This window comes from Bos indicus x Bos taurus, chromosome 4 (genome assembly GCF_003369695.1).
Source record: "Bos indicus x Bos taurus breed Angus x Brahman F1 hybrid chromosome 4, Bos_hybrid_MaternalHap_v2.0, whole genome shotgun sequence".
NCBI lineage: Eukaryota > Metazoa > Chordata > Mammalia > Artiodactyla > Bovidae > Bos > Bos indicus x Bos taurus.
Genome location: NC_040079.1, coordinates 78241892 through 78259259, shown reverse-complemented (window position 1 = coordinate 78259259; position 17368 = coordinate 78241892).

Here is a 17368-nt window from a genome sequence, read left to right as displayed (position 1 = left end):
AAATGAGGGGAAACTGGCCTTGGGCCTTATTTGTAAATGTATATTCAAGTACATCATCAATCAAATCTTACTGGAATGCCAGTGTGCAGCTGGGTGTTACAGATGTTCAGAAGAGTCACTCATCTTCTTTCCACAAAAACAGATCTAGGAAAAAAACTTAAAAGAAAAAAACAGAAGAAATTAATTGTATATTAGGACTACTTATCTACCAACTAAAAATTCTTCCTGTTGACTTTGTTAGGAGCCTGTACTATTTACAATTTCACTATTATCTGTACACATTAAAACCATATACAGAGTTTTGTTTCTTTACATGTTTCCATTTCATTACTTTTTCATTTATTCTAGATATTCACATGACTAACCATGGGAGAGCTATTACTTTGAAACAACTCTATAGTACAACAACATTGCCTTTTACTACTTTGTTGAATGATTTTTGCTTGAATGGGTTAGAATATTTAGAGCACTGGTTTTTATGTATTGGATTGACATTAAATGACACTAAAATGATATCCTTGAGGTCTTATGTTCATTCAACTGAGTTAAAGTCCGTATTCCTAAAATGAAGAAAATGTAGATATATGCAATATTCTCTGAAGTTTACTTGGAAATAGTTAACTACTTTAGATAACACCTACATTCTTTTAGTTTATTTTATATTTTCCCATTAATTAACATATGTAAATATTTTTATAATGTCACCTTTAGGTTCAGGAAAGAATGGTAAATCTTTTCATTTTTCTTTTCAAAAATGATTTTTAGTCAAGTACTACATTTTGTGCATTAGGTGAACTATATTACAGTTTAAATTTGCCTAAAAGTCTTATATAAATATTATATAGGATACAGCAGAATTGACTAAGAGCTGCCATCTATGGGGTCGCACAGAGTCGGACACGACTAAAGTGACTTAGCAGCAGCATATATACTCTTATATGTACAAATATGAAAATGAACACATATGGTAAAATATTTGTTATTAATTTAACTAGCTATTAACAACAGAGAAGGCAATGGCACCCCACTCCAGTACTCTTGCCTGGAAAATCCCATGGATGGAGGAGCCTGGTAGGCTGCAGTCCATGGGGTCGTTAAGAGTCGGACACGACTGAGTGACTTCACTTTCACTTTTCACTTTCATGCATTGGCGAAGGAAATGGCAACCCACTCCAGTGTTCTTGCCTGGAGAATCCCAGGGACGGGGGAGCCTGGTGGGCTGCTGTCTATGGGGTCGCACAGAGTTGGACACGACTGAAGCGACTTAGCAGCAACAGTAGCTATTACCAAATCACATATAGACACATTTGTTCTAAAAGAGATTATTTTCCTGATTAGAAGGAGAAAACACACGCACACACACCATGGTATTCTAAGAATAAATGTGATGGTAAAATATTTCACAAAAATAATTATTTTAACTTTTACTATTTCTTGTCACCAGCACAGTTCATAAGATGACCAAGGATTACATTACTTAATAGCCTGACAAATTATGCATATATCTTTTAGAAGCTGATGACTTGAATTAAGAAAAAAGGAAAGCATCATTTTGATAGTATTTTTAAATTTAATGCCTTTCACTATGAATATCTTTTTAAACTTAGAGACCAGAGAATTTATTATAGAGAATATAAATAAAATAAATTTGTATATCACTTTGCTTAAAAGAAGGGACTATTCAGACAAGGTCTTTGACCCACTTGGGTCTTATACCCAAATTTCACTCATACTTTTTTTTTTTTTAATATATTGTTTCAGTGAAACAACACTGCTGGCAAGTTCTGTGTTTAATTCCCTAATGTGTACAAAACCCTGCTATTGAGTGGCAAATTCACCAGCCAGAAGCTGGCTCCAGACATGTCAGATATACTGGCACAAGCAGGGCTCAGGTGCTGTTGGAAGTGCCTGCCAGCAGGTCAAAGCCAGCTCAGAGCTGGAATCACAGCCAGGAATCACATTGCAGTCACCAGACACTGTGAGCAATCATAGCAACAGAATCAGATTTCAGACAAGCAGTCACAGTCAATAGCCTGTCATAGGCGTGCTTGGTAGACAAATGGGTAGGGGGTGGTGAGACACATACGGCAAATAGCCAACCAATATTGATCTTTTTGTCCTTTTTTGTATATTTTACATAAATATTAGCCAATCACAGAAGATGAAATGTAGAATCCTAAGAGTCTGTGAACTGCTTACAATTGATAAGATGATATACAATCAAAAAAATCGCTCCCAGATTTTAAAAAGCTAGAGATATTTTTATAATATCACAGCTTACTTCTGATTTTCTGTGTACTCTGATTTTACATTTTAAATTGCTATATTTAAATTTTGTTTCTTTCCTTTCTTGGTACTTTAAAATTTGGCAATTTAAAATTTCACTCACAATTGCATGTATTCTAAAGGTAGAATAAATAATTACCATTTCAGTCATGTAACTGACCTCTTTTCATTATAGATTTAGATTTTAGAAAATTCTAATAAATATGCTAACTTAAAATATGCTGTCTTTTAGATTGAGTAATTAAACCACCTTAAACAGTTAAAATGGAATTTCAGAACTTCAAGCCAGTTTATAATTGTACTCGTACATTAATACCTTATGTGTTTAACATTTCATCATATCAGGTGGTTGTCTTTTAAAGTCTCCATTATATTAAGTATATACTAAAAATTCATTATAGCAGTAATGTGGAGAAAATTTTACAGGACAACTTGAGAAACAAACTGTCTTCAGAAGAAAGCCTTTCTCCATGTCAGTAACCAAATTCACTTGAAAGGGATGTAAGATAAACTCACTACACCTCACATTTTGTTTCTTAAGTTATGGTTGCTACTAAAGTTCAACTTCCACAGTATAAAATTCTTCTAACAGCAATTTAATTTTTTAACCTGAAATACCTAGTAGGTAAGGCTGCTGCTGCTGCTGCTGCTGCTGCTAAGTCACTTCAGTCGTGTCCGACTCTGTGTGATCCCATAGACGGCAGCCCACCAGGCTCCGCCATCCTTGGGATTCTCCAGGCAAGAACACTGGAGTGGGGTGCCATTTCCTTCTCCAATGCATGAAAGTGAAAAGTGAAAGTGAAGTCACTCAGTCGTGTCCGACTCTTCCTGACCCCATGGACTGCAGTCTACCAGGCTCCTCCATCAGTGGGACTTTCCAGGCAAGAGTACTGTAGTGGGGTGCCATCGCCTTCTCCGAGTATGTAAGGCTACTGGGTAGTTTTTGTATCATTGCCTCTCATTGTTGTTATTTAATCATTGTTTCTGAATCTTTTGTGACTCCATGGACTGTAGCCTGCCAGGCTCCTCTGTCAATGAGATTTACCTGGCAAGAATACTGGAATGGATTGCCATTTCCTTCTTCAGGGGATCTTTCTGACTCAGGGTTCAAACTCTATAGTGCTTATGAAATATACCTGAGCAACATTTTAGCAGAATAAGACCATCTACACAAAGCACATTTATATTTGAAAAAAGTGAGAGATCTAACTTACTCAAAACTGAAGAAAGATTCTAAGTGAAAAATCTAAAAATAAAATTGATGCTGGGATAATGGGACTTCATCTTATAAAAACATGTATATCTAAAATATTATTTATTTAATAATAAAATATATGTTCCACACCAAAAATTGTAAAATTATATTTGTGCGGTATAAATTTCTAATAAAATCCAAGTAAAATGAATAATACTCAATAGTTGTAAAAGATATCTGGGTTTATTTGAATATTTGTTTCAGAAGTGGTCAAAAGAAAAGAAATAAGCAGTTTAATAAAAAAGTATCAAAAATCATCTTTTTCTTAACAGATTACAGTTCAACTTTCTTTCATATTCTTCTCATTCCCTAACACTTTGTGAAAACTACAAATATTTGGTGTTTTGAATGGAACTAATGAGGATTGGAGAAGGAAATGGCAACCCACTCCAGTATTCTTGCTTGGGAAATCCCCTAGACAGAAGAGTCTGGTGGGCTACTACAGTCCATGGGGTAGCAAAAGGGTTAGACATGACTTAGCAACTAAACAAAAAGAGGCTATTTGGACACAAAAACTGAAATAGATTAAAAAAAAAGATTCAAAATGTGGTCATGGCATACTGAAGAAGGAAATAAAAACAAATCTACATATGCATACATTTTATTCAGGCACTCTGCTAAGCATTTTTCTTTTGTTTTTTAACCTGTTTTGATCTTCACAACAATCTTAATCGGTAAGCATATTTCCCCCCATTATACAGGTGAATTGAGACTTTGAGAATAAATAGTCTGAAGTCAGAGTGCTAATAACAGATAAAACCACAATTTGATTCAACTTTCAGTTGCCTTCAAAGACTTCATTATTTTCTCTTGATACCTCAAAATGTTCTGTAAAGCAAATTTTTGCATAACAAGGTTGACCAATCAACAATACTTATTAATGCCCCTGGCTTTCTATACAGTGACTGCATCACTCCCTTTCCACAGTCCAAGCTGTTGTATGTGCAGCTCCTGATCTGACTGGGCACAGGTAGTAATGGAGTAAAGTGGAAAAGGAGATCTGTGTCTGGCAAAGATTTCCGCTAAGATTAATGGCTAATTGCACCAGTGCTAACATGCCACTCAGAAATCAATGACTGCTACTAAACTCATGCGCTTTGGTATTCCTCTCAGACTCCCTAGTCAAATTACCAGGGAAACCAGTGACAGCCTTTCTTTTTCTCTCAAAAATCATAGCTGTTCTAAATGCTCAGATTTCCATTAACTGAAGAACAGAAAAATTTTCTCTACTACAAAAATCTGGAAATCACTATTAACTTATTTTATTTGCCCAACTCCTTTTTATTGCTAAGAATCTGCAATATCCCTAAAGTTTTGCCTATAGACATACCTCACAATCACCTGTGTGCTAAGTTACCTCAGTCATGTCGGACTATTTGAAACCCTGTGGAGTGCAGCCAGCCAGGCTCCTCTGTCCACAGGATTTTCCAGGTGAGATTACTGGAGAGGTTGCCACGTCCTTCTCCAGAGGATCTTCCCAATCAGGGGTCGAACCCACATCTCTTATGTCATGCTGGTTCTTTACCACTACCATGTCAAGGCTGTATATTTTCACCCTGCATATTTAACTTCTAAGCAGAGTAAATCATGCAGAACGCTGGGCTGGATGAAGTACAAGCCAGATCAAGATTGCCGGGTGAAATATCAATAACCTCAGACATGCAGATGTCACTACCATTATGCCAGAAAGTGAAGAGGAACTAAAGAGCCTCTCGATGAATGTGAAAGAGGAGAATTAAAAATCTGGCTTAAAACTCAACATTCAAGAAACTAAGATCATGGCATCTGGTCCCATCACTTCATGGCAAGTAGATGGGGGAGAAATGGAAACTGTGGCAGACTTTATTTTGGGGGGCTCCAAAGTCACTGCAGATGGTGACATCAGCCATGAAGTTAAAAGACGCTTGCTCCTTGGAAGAAGAGCTATGGCAAACCTGCTGCTAAGTTGCTTCAGTCGTGTCCAACTCTGTTCGACCCCATAGATGGCAGCCCACCACGCTCCCCCGTCCCTGGGATTCTCCAGGCAAGAACACTGGAGTGGGTTGCCATTTCCTTCTCCAATGCATGAAAGTAAAGGGTGAGTGAGTCGCTCAGTCGTGTCTGACTCTTAGCGGCCCCATGGACTGCAGCCTACCAGGCTCCTCCGTCCATGGGATTTTCCAGGCAAGAGTACTAGAGTGGGGTGCCATTGCCTTCTCCATGGCAAACCTAGACAGCATATTAAAAAGCAGAGACATTACTATAGCTGGTCCCGATAATCATGGCCATGGTTTTTCCAGTGAAATGAAACGAAGTGAAAGCTGTTCAGTGATGTCTGACTCTTTGGACCCCATGGACTATACAGGACACAGAATTCTCCAAGCCAGAATATTGGAGTGAGAAGTCTTTCCCTTCTGCAGGGGATCTTCCCAACCCAGGGATCAAACCCAGGTCTCCTGCATTGCAGGCAGATTCTTGACAAGCTGAGCCAAAAGGGAAGCCCAAGAATAGTGGAGTATGGTAGCCTATTCCTTCTCCAGCGGATCTTCCCAACCCAGGAATCAAACTGGTGTCTTATGTATTGCAGGCAGATTCTTTACCAACTGAGCTATCAAGGAAGCCAGTAGCCATGTATGGGTGTGAGAATTGGACCATAAAGAAAGCTGAACACTGAAGAATTGATACTTCTGAACTGAGAAACTGAACAACAACAAACCACAATCACCTGAGGTACATATTAAAATGCAGATTCCTTGAGTGCCTCCAGACATAATGCAATAAATTTCTAGGAATCTCCTTTTTAAAACATACTTCCTTGAGGATTTTTACATACATTAATATTACATGTGTTTATTTACATTTATTAATATTTATATTTCTGACAAAATAAATAATTACAGAGAAACCACCAACACTGACCAATAGGCCACAGAATCTAAAATTAAGATGGGAGAAAATGCAGATCAAGAATTCCTGGCATCAGTATTCATCTTGCATTTTTAGCTAGCTCAGAAATGCTTGGTGAAGAGATTTCCAGAAATTTAACAGTCCGAAAGTAGTCACTATAATCATTATTTTCAGGAAGACTTAATTAGAAATAATTTAGTGGATAGTTTTATCTCTTTTATCTTCTGAATTTTCAGATTTTTCTCATTTTATAAATATATATATATATATATCATTTTGAATGTATACAAATTTATATAAAATTATATTAGTATTTATATATTAAATATAAGACAATAAAGTAACTACCAAGCTAATCTACTTTGTAACACTCTATGCAGTAAGAATAAAAATTTCAAATAGTGAATTTCAAATAGTGTTTACAAAAATACCTTTGTTAAAATTCTTACAGTATACTAGGAAGGCTTCTCAAATTATTATTGATTTGTCTTTTTTCTTCTGATTCAGTCATTTACAGATTGAACCACTGTAGGTAAACTACTGGATTCCAAAGGGATGGCATTGTAAATTTCTTTAACCCTTATTTAGTACTTCAAGGCAAAATTATAAAAATGCTTATTTAATTATCAGCATATGCTTGGTATCTCTAACAGTGGTATTGGACAAGATTCATTAAATAAAAATGGAATAAATTTTACCTAGCATTGTGAGTCAGGACAATCTGCAATATAGAAAAATTCCATTTTGCTTTTTTCCCCCTCTCTAATCTGATACCTATAAGAATGCATACTTCAATAGAATGGTTTTTATCATTTACTGTAGTTAATGAACCCACTAAATTCTCTAATATTAATTAACATTGTGCATTGAGAAAACAAGAGAAAACAAAACTGAAGTACATGAAATTAACTAAAGAATCTTGTGCCTCAAGCATGTTGTTATACTATCTTTACTATTGCCAAAATATTGAAATTTATCTTTATGCCACAGGAAGTAATTGTTTTTAACTTTTATTTCAGTTAACAATCAAAAACTCTCTCTCAAATCTTGAGAGATTTGCTTTATCATTTTATTTGTTATTTATCAATTTATTTGCTTTATCATTTTCTTTTTCTTTATTGCATATTGGGTAAAAATGTAGGTGATTTCCCTTAAACTGTTTATTTTGTATACATTATAAATCTTATAGAATATGCTGTGTTTTATAGAATCTAATTAAATGCATTTCTTGGAGAAGCCATTCCCTTTTTAAGAGTGGGCTTAATTTACTACCTAAAATCTATAACTTGAGAGATAATTATAAATATAAATAATAACAATCCATCTGAATGAAAAAATAATTAAATCCTTTCATTTATATTACATTATTTAATTAAGCACTAATGGATTAACCATTGAATTTATGAGGAGGAAAAGTATATGCTTTTGATTTCTTTGGTTCAAACTGTTGCTTCTTGACCTGCATATGGGTTTCACAGGAGGCAGATAAGGTGGTCTGGTGTTCCTAACTCTTAAAAATTTTCCAGTTTGTAGTGATCAACACACTCAAGGGCTTTTGCATCCTAATTGAAGCAGAAGTAGATGGTTTTCTGGAATTCTTTTGCTTTTTCTATGATCCAACAGATGTTGGCAAATTTGATCTCAGAGGAATTTAAAGTCTAATAAAATTTACTAAATTTATAATTGGCCAGTGATGCAAGGTACAAAGTTTTTCTGTAAATCAAGATAATGTATAAAAAGCTCTTTAGACATGACATGAAAATATAAGGCATTTTGCCTTTGTTAATATTAGATGCACCTCTAATTTTCTTTGGACAGGATGGGAACTGGACATGGAACAACAGACTGGTTCCAAATAGGAAAAGGAGTACGCTAAGGCTGTATATTGTCACCCTGCTTATTTAACTTATATGCAGAGTACATCATGAGAAACGCTGGGCTGGAGGAAGCACAAGCTGGAATCAAGATTGCCGGGAGAAATATCAATAACCTCAGATATGTAGATGCCACTACCCTTATGGCAGAAAGTGAAGAGGGACTAAAAAGCCTCTTGATGAAAGTGAAAGAGGAGAGTGAAAAAGTTGGCTTAAAACTCAACATTCAGAAAACGAAGATCATGGCATTTGGTCCCATCACTTCATGGCAAATAGATGGGGCAACAGTGTCAGAGTTTAATTTTGGGGGCTCCAAAATCACTGCAGATGGTGATTGCAGCCATGAAATTAAAAGACGCTTACTCCTTGGAAGGAAAGTTATGACCAACTTAGACAGCATATTGAAAAGCAGAAACATTACTTTGCCAGCAAAGGTCCATCTAGTCAAGGCTACAGTTTTTCCAGTGGTCATGTATAGATGTGAGAGTTGGACTGTGAAGAAGGCTGAGTACTAAAGAATTTATGCCTTTGAACTGTGGTGTTGGAGAAGACTCTTGAGAGTCCCTTGGACTGCAAGGAGATCCAACCAGTCCATCCTGAAGGAGATCAGCCCTGGGATTTCTTTGGAAGGAATGATGCTAAGGCTGAAACTCCAGTACTTTGGCCCCCTCATGCGAAGAGTAGACTTATTGGAAAAGACCTGATGCTGGGAGGGATTGGGGGCAGGAGGAGAAGGGGATGACAGAGGATGAGATGGCTGGATGGCATCACTACTCGATGGAAGTGAATCTGAGTGAACTCCGGGAGTTGGTGATGGACAGGGAAGCCTGGCGTGCTGCGATTCATGGGGTTGCAAAGAGTCGGACACGACTGAGCGACCGAACTGAACTGAACTGAACTGAACCTACAGTTGGAGTTTTTTAAAGTTTAGAATTCAATCTATTTCAATGATATGGATGAAACTTTTAAAATTACATGATTAAAAAGTATTTCAGTATGGAAAATTAAAACTATTAGCAAGAAGAAAATGTAAATCTCCCCCTCAAATTGCTATATTTATCTTCTGAATGAGTTTTATCCATTTTTATCCATGAAGTTTCATGAAAAGCATATGTTATAACCATGAAATGGACTTATTAAACCCTTGGATTAGAGTAAATCACACATCTTGCAGACAGCCATCAAGAGGTAACCATAGAAAAAAATAATTTGTGGAACACGATATGGTAGAATAACTCCAATTGCCCTACACTGCCTCCAAAAATAAATGTGAAGAGAAACTTTTGGAAGTTATGGCAGAAAAAAAATACTTGTAGCTTCTCATGGGTAAAGAATGTATTTGAAAGTTCTCCTAAAAAGAACAACCATAGATGTTCTTTTTATGATTTCTGGAGTGGTGTTTTTGAACTTCTATTGTCATCTGGGTTTATATGCTAGAGTAGTTATATAAGTTGCATTTAAATTATGAGGCATATACATTGCTGAAACTATCTTTGAAAGCAATATCTAAGGGGAGAAAAGCAGACTTTTATGATTTTGCCAACGTTACTTTATTGTCATCTTCATTTTGAGAACATTGAATAAAATTATTGCCCTTATATGATCAAATTTATTTATATGCCCTCATAATAAATGATGGAAAAGGAAATGGCAACCCACTCCAGTATTCTTGCCTGGAGAATCCTAAGGACAGAGGAGCCTGGTGGGCTGCTGTCTACGGGGTCGCACAGAGTCGGACCTGACTGCTGTGAATTAGCAGCACCAGCAGCAGCATAATATATGATGTGATGATGTTATCTACAAGATCTTTGTTAGAACAACAAAATGTGTGTGAAGTTCTTAGTTCAATGTTCCTATGAAACCATAACCTTTGAATTTGATTGGTTTAACCCTCCTCTGAGGTTATTGACATTTCTCCTGGCAATCTTGATTCCATTTGTGCTTCTTCCACCCAGCGTTTCTCATGATGCACTCTGCATATAAGTGAAATAAGTGGGGTGACAATATACAGCCTTGACGTAATCCTTTTCCTATTTGGAACCAATCTGTTGTTCCATGTCCAGTTCTAACTGTTGCTTCCTGACCTGCATACAAAATCCTCAAGAGGCAGGTCAGGTGGTCTGGTATTCCCATCTCTTGCAGAATTTTCAACAGTTTATTGTGATCCACAAGTCAAAGGCTTTGGCATAGTTAATAAAGCAGAAATAGATGTTTTCCTGGAACTCTCTTGCTTTTTCTATGATCCAGAGGATGTTGGAAATTTGGTCTCTGCTTCCTCTGCCTTTTCTAAAACCACCTTGAACATCTGGGAGTTCACAGTTCACATATTTCTGAAGCCTGGCTTGGAGAATTTTGAGCATTACTTTACTAGCATGTGAGATGAGTGCAATTGTGCAGTAGTTTGAGCGTTCTTTGGCATTGCCTTTCTTAGGGATTGGAATGAAAACTGACCTTTTCCACTCCTGTGGCCACTGCTGAGTTTTCCAAATTGGCTGGCATATTGAGTGAAGTACTTTCACAGCATCATCTTTCAGGATTTGAAATAGCTCAACTGGAATTCCATCACCACCACTAGCTTTGTTCGTAGTGATGCTTTCTAAGGCCCACTTGACTTCACATTCCAGGATGTCTGGCTCTAGGTGAGTGATCACACCATCATGATTATATGGGTCGTGAAGATTTTTTTGTACAGTTCTTCTGTGTATTCTTGCCACCTCTTCTTAATATCTTCTGCTTCTGTTAGGTCCATACCATTTCTGTCCTTTATCAAGGCCATCTTTGCATGAAATGTTCCCTTGGCAGAAAGTGAGGAAGAACTAAAAAACCTCTAGATGAAGGTGAAAGAGGAGAGTGAAAAAGTTGGCTTAAAACTCAACAATCAGAAAACAAAGGTTGTGGCATCTGGTCCCATCATTTCATGGGAAATAGATGGGGAAACAGTGGAAACAGTGTCAGACTTTATTTTTCTGGGCTCCAAAATCACTGCAGATGGTGATTGCAGCCATGAAATTAAAAGACTCTTACTCCTTGGAAGAAAAGTTATGACCAACCTAGATAGCATATTGAAAAGCAGAGAAATTACTTTGCCAACAAAGGTCCGTCTCGTCAAGGCTATGGTTTTGCCTGTGGTCGTGTATGGATGTGAGAGTTGGACTGTGAAGAAAGCTGAGCGCCAAAGAATTGATGTTTTTGGACTGTGGTGTTGGAGAAGACTCTTGAGAGTCCCTTGGACTGCAAGAGATCCAGCCAGTACATTCTGAAGGAGATCAGCCCTGGGATTTCTTTTGAAGGAATGATGCTAAGGCTGAAACTCCAGTACTTTGGCCACCTCATGCGAAGAGTTGACTCATTGGAAAAAACTCTGATGCTGGGAGGGAATGAGGGCAGGAGGAGAAGGGGATGACAGAGGTTGAGCTGGCTGGATGGCATCACTGACTCAATGGAGGTGATTCTGAGTGAACTCCGGGAGTTGGTGATCACAGGGAAGCCTGTCGTGCTGCGATTCATGGGGTCGCAAAGAGTTGGACACGACTGAGCGACTGAACTGAACTGAACTGAACCCTCTTCTAAAGGTTTAGTCTCATTTCAAACTCTTGGATTAATCAAATGTCTAAGGGAGTTTTAGGAACCCAAGGTAAATAAATAAGCAATTTAGTCAAACAAAACTTGCAGTGTACCTATGTGACATTTACTTAATAAAAACTTCAACCATTAGTTTATTTCTTATGATATGTAATTTCAGCTAGCTGGCATTACTTACCTCATCTTTCTCCACCTCCAAAACTCCCATAGTAGACAAGCAGATTGAAAGAATAAAAATAAAACTAATTTGATTTTCAGATAACATGATCATGTATTATAAAATCCTAAGGAATCCACTGAAAAATTATTAGAACTAATAAAATAGTTCAGCAACAAAATGGTGGGGTACAAGGTCAATATATAAAAATAAACTATATTTTTAATGGCACCCCACTCCAGTACTCTTGCCTAGAAAAATCCCATGGACAGAAGAGCCTGGTAGGCTGCAGTCCATGGGATTGCTAGGAGTTGGACACGACTAAGCGACTTCCCTTTCACTTTTCACTTTCATGCATTGGAGAAGGAAATGGCAACCCACTCCAGTGTTCTTGCCTGGAGAATCCCAGGGACGGGGGAACCTGGTGGGCTTCCGTCTATGGGGTCGCATAGAGTCAAACATGACTGAAGCGACTTAGCAGCAGCAGCAAAAGCAGCAGTATACCTAAACAGATATTAAGAAGACAATTCCATATACAAAAGGATCAATGAGAATGAAAATACTTTGAGGTCAATTTAACAAAAGACCTATAAAACTTAAACTACAAAAAGTATAAAATATTACTGAAGGAAATTAAGGATGACCTAAATAAAGAGAAAGATATTCCATGTTCATCAATGGTAATACTCTATAAAAATCCCAGCTTGTCTTTTTGAAAGAAATTGTAAAGATGGTCTTATAATACATACGGAAATTCAAGAGATTCAGAAAAGCAAAATAAAACTTATTATGAAGCCACAATAATCATGATGGTGTGGAAGTAGCATCAGTTCAGTTCAGTCATTCAGTCATGTCTGACACTTTGCGACCCCATGTATCACAGCACGCCAGGCCTCCCGTCCATCACCAACTCCAGAGTTCACTCAAACTCATGTGCATCGAGTGGGTGATGTCATCCAGCCGTCTCATTCTCTGTGGTCCCCTTCTCCTCCTGCCCCCAATCCCTCCCAGCATGAGAGTCTTTTCCAATGAGTCAACTCTTTGCATGAGGTGGCCAAAGTACTGGAGTTTCAGCTTCAGCATCAGTCCTTCCAATGAACACCCAGGACTGATCTCCTTCAGAATGGACTGGTTGGATCTCCTTAAAGTCCAAGGAACTCTCAAGAGTCTTCTCCAGCACCAAAGTTCAAAAGCATCAATTCTTCGGCACTCAGCTTACTTCATAGGTCAACTCTCATATCCATACATGACCATGGGAAAAACCATAGCCTTGACTAGATGGACCTTTGTTGGCAAAGTCATGTCTCTGCTTTTGAATGTTGGCAAAGTCATGTCTTTGCTATCTAGGTTGGTCATAACTTTCCTTCCAAGGAGTAAGTGTCTTTTAATTTCATGGCTGCAATAACAATCTGCAGTGATTTTGGAGCTCCCCAAAATAAAGTCTGACACTGTTTCCACTGTTTCCCCATCTATTTCCCATGAAGTGATGGGACCAGATGCCATGATCTTCATTTTCTGAATGTTGAGCTTTAAGCCAACTTCTTCCCTCTCCTCTTTCACTTTCATCAAGAGACTTTTTAGTTCCTCTTCACTTTCTGCCATAAGGGTGGTGTCATCTGCATATCTGAGGTTATTGATATTTCTCCTGGCAATCTTGATTCCAGCTTGTGCTTCTTCCAGCCCAGCATTTCTCATGATGTACTCTGCATAGAAGTTAAATAAGCAGGGTGACAATATACAGTCTAGACGTACTCCTTTTACTATTTGGAACCAGTCTGTTGTTCCATGTCCAGTTCTAACTGTTGCTTCCTGACCTGCATATAGGTTTCTCAAGAGGCAGGTCAGGTGGTCTGGTATTCCCATCTCTTTCAGAACACAGATTATTGTGATCCACATGGTCAAAAGCTTTGGCATAGTCAATAAAACAGAAATAGATGTTTTCCTGGAACTCTCTTGCTTTTTCAATGATCCAGTGGATGTTGGCAATTTGATCTCTGGTTCCTCTGCTGTTTCTAAAACCACTTGAACATCTGGAAGTAGCATAAGAATAGGCATACACAATAAAGTAGAACTTAGAATGCATATATGCTCGATAAAGGACAGAAATGGTATGGACCTAACAGAAGCAGAAGATATTAAGAAGAGGTGGCAAGAATACACAGAAGAACTGTACAAAAAAGATCTTCATGACCCAGATAATCACGATGGTGTAATCACTGACCTACAGCCAGACATCCTGGAATGTGAAGTCAAGTGGGCCTTAGAAAGCATCACTACGAACAAAGCTAGTGGTGGTGATGGAATTCCAGTTGAGCTATTCCAAATCCTGAAAGATGATGGCTGTGAAAGTGTTGCACTCAATATGCCAGCCAATTTGGAAAACTCAGCAGTGGCCACAGGAGTGGAAAAGGTCAGTTTTCATTCCAATCCCTAAGAAAGGCAATGCCAAAGAACGCTCAAACTACCGCCCAATTGCACTCATCTCACACACTAGTAAAGTAATGCTCAAAATTCTCCAAGCCAGGCTTCAGCAATATGTGAACCCTGAACTTCCTGATGTTCAAGGTGGTTTTAGAAAAGGCAGAGGAACCAGAGATCAAATTGCCAACATCCGCTGGATCATCGGAAAAGCAAGAGAGTTCCAGAAAAACATCTATTTCTGCTTTATTGACTATGCCAAAGCCTTTGACTGTGTGGATCACAATAAACTGCTGAAAATTCTGCAAGAGATGGGAATACCAGACCACCTGATCTGCCTCTTGAGAAATTTGTATGCAGGTCAGGAAGCAACAGTTAGAACTGGACATGGAACAACAGACTGGTTCCAAATAGGAAAAGGAGTACGTCAAGGCTGTATATTGTCACCCTGTTTATTTAACTTCTATGCAAAGTACATCATGAGAAATGCTGAACTGGAATAAGCACAAGCTGGAATCAAGATTGCTGGGAGAAATATCAATAACCTCAGATATGCAGATGACACCACCCTTATGGCAGAAAGTGAAGAGGAACTCAAAAGCCTCTTGATGAAAGTGAAAGTGGAGAGGGAAAAACTTGGCTTAAAGCTCAACATTCAGAAAATGAAGATCATGGCATCCAGTCCCACCACTTCATGGGAAATAGATGGGGAAACAGTGGAAACACTGTCAGACTTTATTTTTCTGGGCTCCAAAATCACTACAGATGGTGACTGCAGCCATGAAATTAAAAGACGCTTACTCCTTGGAAGGAAAGTTATGACCAACCTAGACAGCATATTCAAAAGCAGAGACATTACTTTGCCAACAAAGGTCCATCTAGTCAAGGGTATGGTTTTTCCTGTGGTCATGTATGGATGTGAGAGTTGAACTGTGAAGAAGGCTGAGCGCCGAAGAATTGATGCCTTTGAACTGTGGTGTTGGAGAAGACTCTTGAGAGTCCCTTGGACTGCAAGGAGATCCAACCAGTCCATTCTGAAGGAGATCAGCCCCGGGATTTCTTTGGAAGGAATGATGCTAAAGCTGAAACTCCAGTACTTTGGCCACCTCATGAGAAGAGTTGACTTATTGGAAAAGACTCTGGTGCTGGGAGGGATTGGGGGCAGGAGGAGAAGGGGACGACAGAGGATGAGATGGCTGGATGGCATCACTGACTCGATGGACATGAGTCTGAGTGAACTCCGGGAGTTGGTGAGGGACAGGGAGGCCTGGCATGCTGCCATTCATGGGGTCTCAAAGAGTCAGACATGACTGAGCGACTGATCTGATCTGATCTGATGATATATTTAAAGTAAATTGATTTTTGACAGAATTGTCAAGACAATAGGATAGGGAAAGAATAATCTTTTCAAAATTAGTATCAGTTCAACTGAATATGCATATGCAACAGAAAATAGTTTGACCCTTTCCTTGTATGGTATTCAAAAATTAACTGAAAATGGATCACAGACCTAAATGAAAGAGCTAAAAACAAAACTCTTGGAAGAAATTATAGGAGTAAATCTTTGTGGCCTAAAGTTAGTAAAAATCTTATTAGATTAAGACAGCAAAATCACATATGACAAAAGGTAAAAGTACGTGAATTATACATTGGACATCATAAAAATTAAACATTTTGTGTTTTAAAAGACACTATGGAGAAAGTGAAAAGTCAACGTACAGAAGAGAAAATATTTGCCAATCATATATCTGATAAGAAACTTGAATCTAGATGTGTGTATATATGTATTATATGTATATATGAGAGAGAGAGAGAGAACTTTTATAATTCAGTAATAAAGAAACAAACCCCTTAATTAAAAATTAGGAAAGGATATGAATAAAAAATTTCCCCAAGGAAGACATATAAAGGCAAATAGATACATGAATAGATATTCAACATCATTAGTCGCCAGAAAAATGCCAAACAAAACTACAGTGAGATAACTACTTCATGTGTTCGAAGACAGCTATGATCAAAAGGATAGGTAATGAAAAATATAGGCTTATGTAAAAATTGGAGCCCTTATATTGTTGATGGGAATGTAAAATAGTGCAATCATTTTGAAAAATGTTTGTCAGCTTCAATAGCTTAAACATAGAGTTATCATATGACTCAGCAATTCTACTCCTAGGCATATACCCAAGAAAAATTAAACTATACATCCACACAAAAACTTGTACACAAATGTTCACAGCAGAATTATTCCTAATACCCAAATGGTGGAAATAACCCAAATATTCATCACTTTAATTAGGAATGAAAATGTTTCTACCAGATTTGTAAGGCTTTTGTTTTACAAATCAATCGCAGTAGAGGCTACCCCCAATTTAAACATCCGCCATTGAGTATTTTTTTGACAAATGCTTATGGTATAGGATGAAACATAGGGTTTATGGCTTACAAAAATTCTTAGACAAGAGAGTACATAATATAGTGCTGGGGACAAAATATATTTAAATATCAAATATTAAGGTCTTCTGAATGCCCCTGCAATATTTTCTGTTTGGAAAAAATTGAAGGATTTTCCTGAGGAATTTGCAACAATCATAGAAAATTGGACCAAATTTGCTTTTGTTCCTAGACCTATAATTGGTCTCTGGCCACTAAAAGAAATTTTATAAGCAAAACATCTTTAGATACAAATATAGTTAAGGAGAAAATAGTGTTTCCTTGAAACTACTAAATAAATAAAATTAACATTTCAATGACATTTATCTGAAGATTGGGAAAATATTTTAGTTTAATCATGTGTCTCACTTTGGCCCTTTTGATGTCAGTTTTTTTTCCATAAATAAAAAAATTGCAAAATCTTTTGTATTTGTTCTCAATATGTATCAAGAGGATGGTGAACTGGACAAAAAACACACT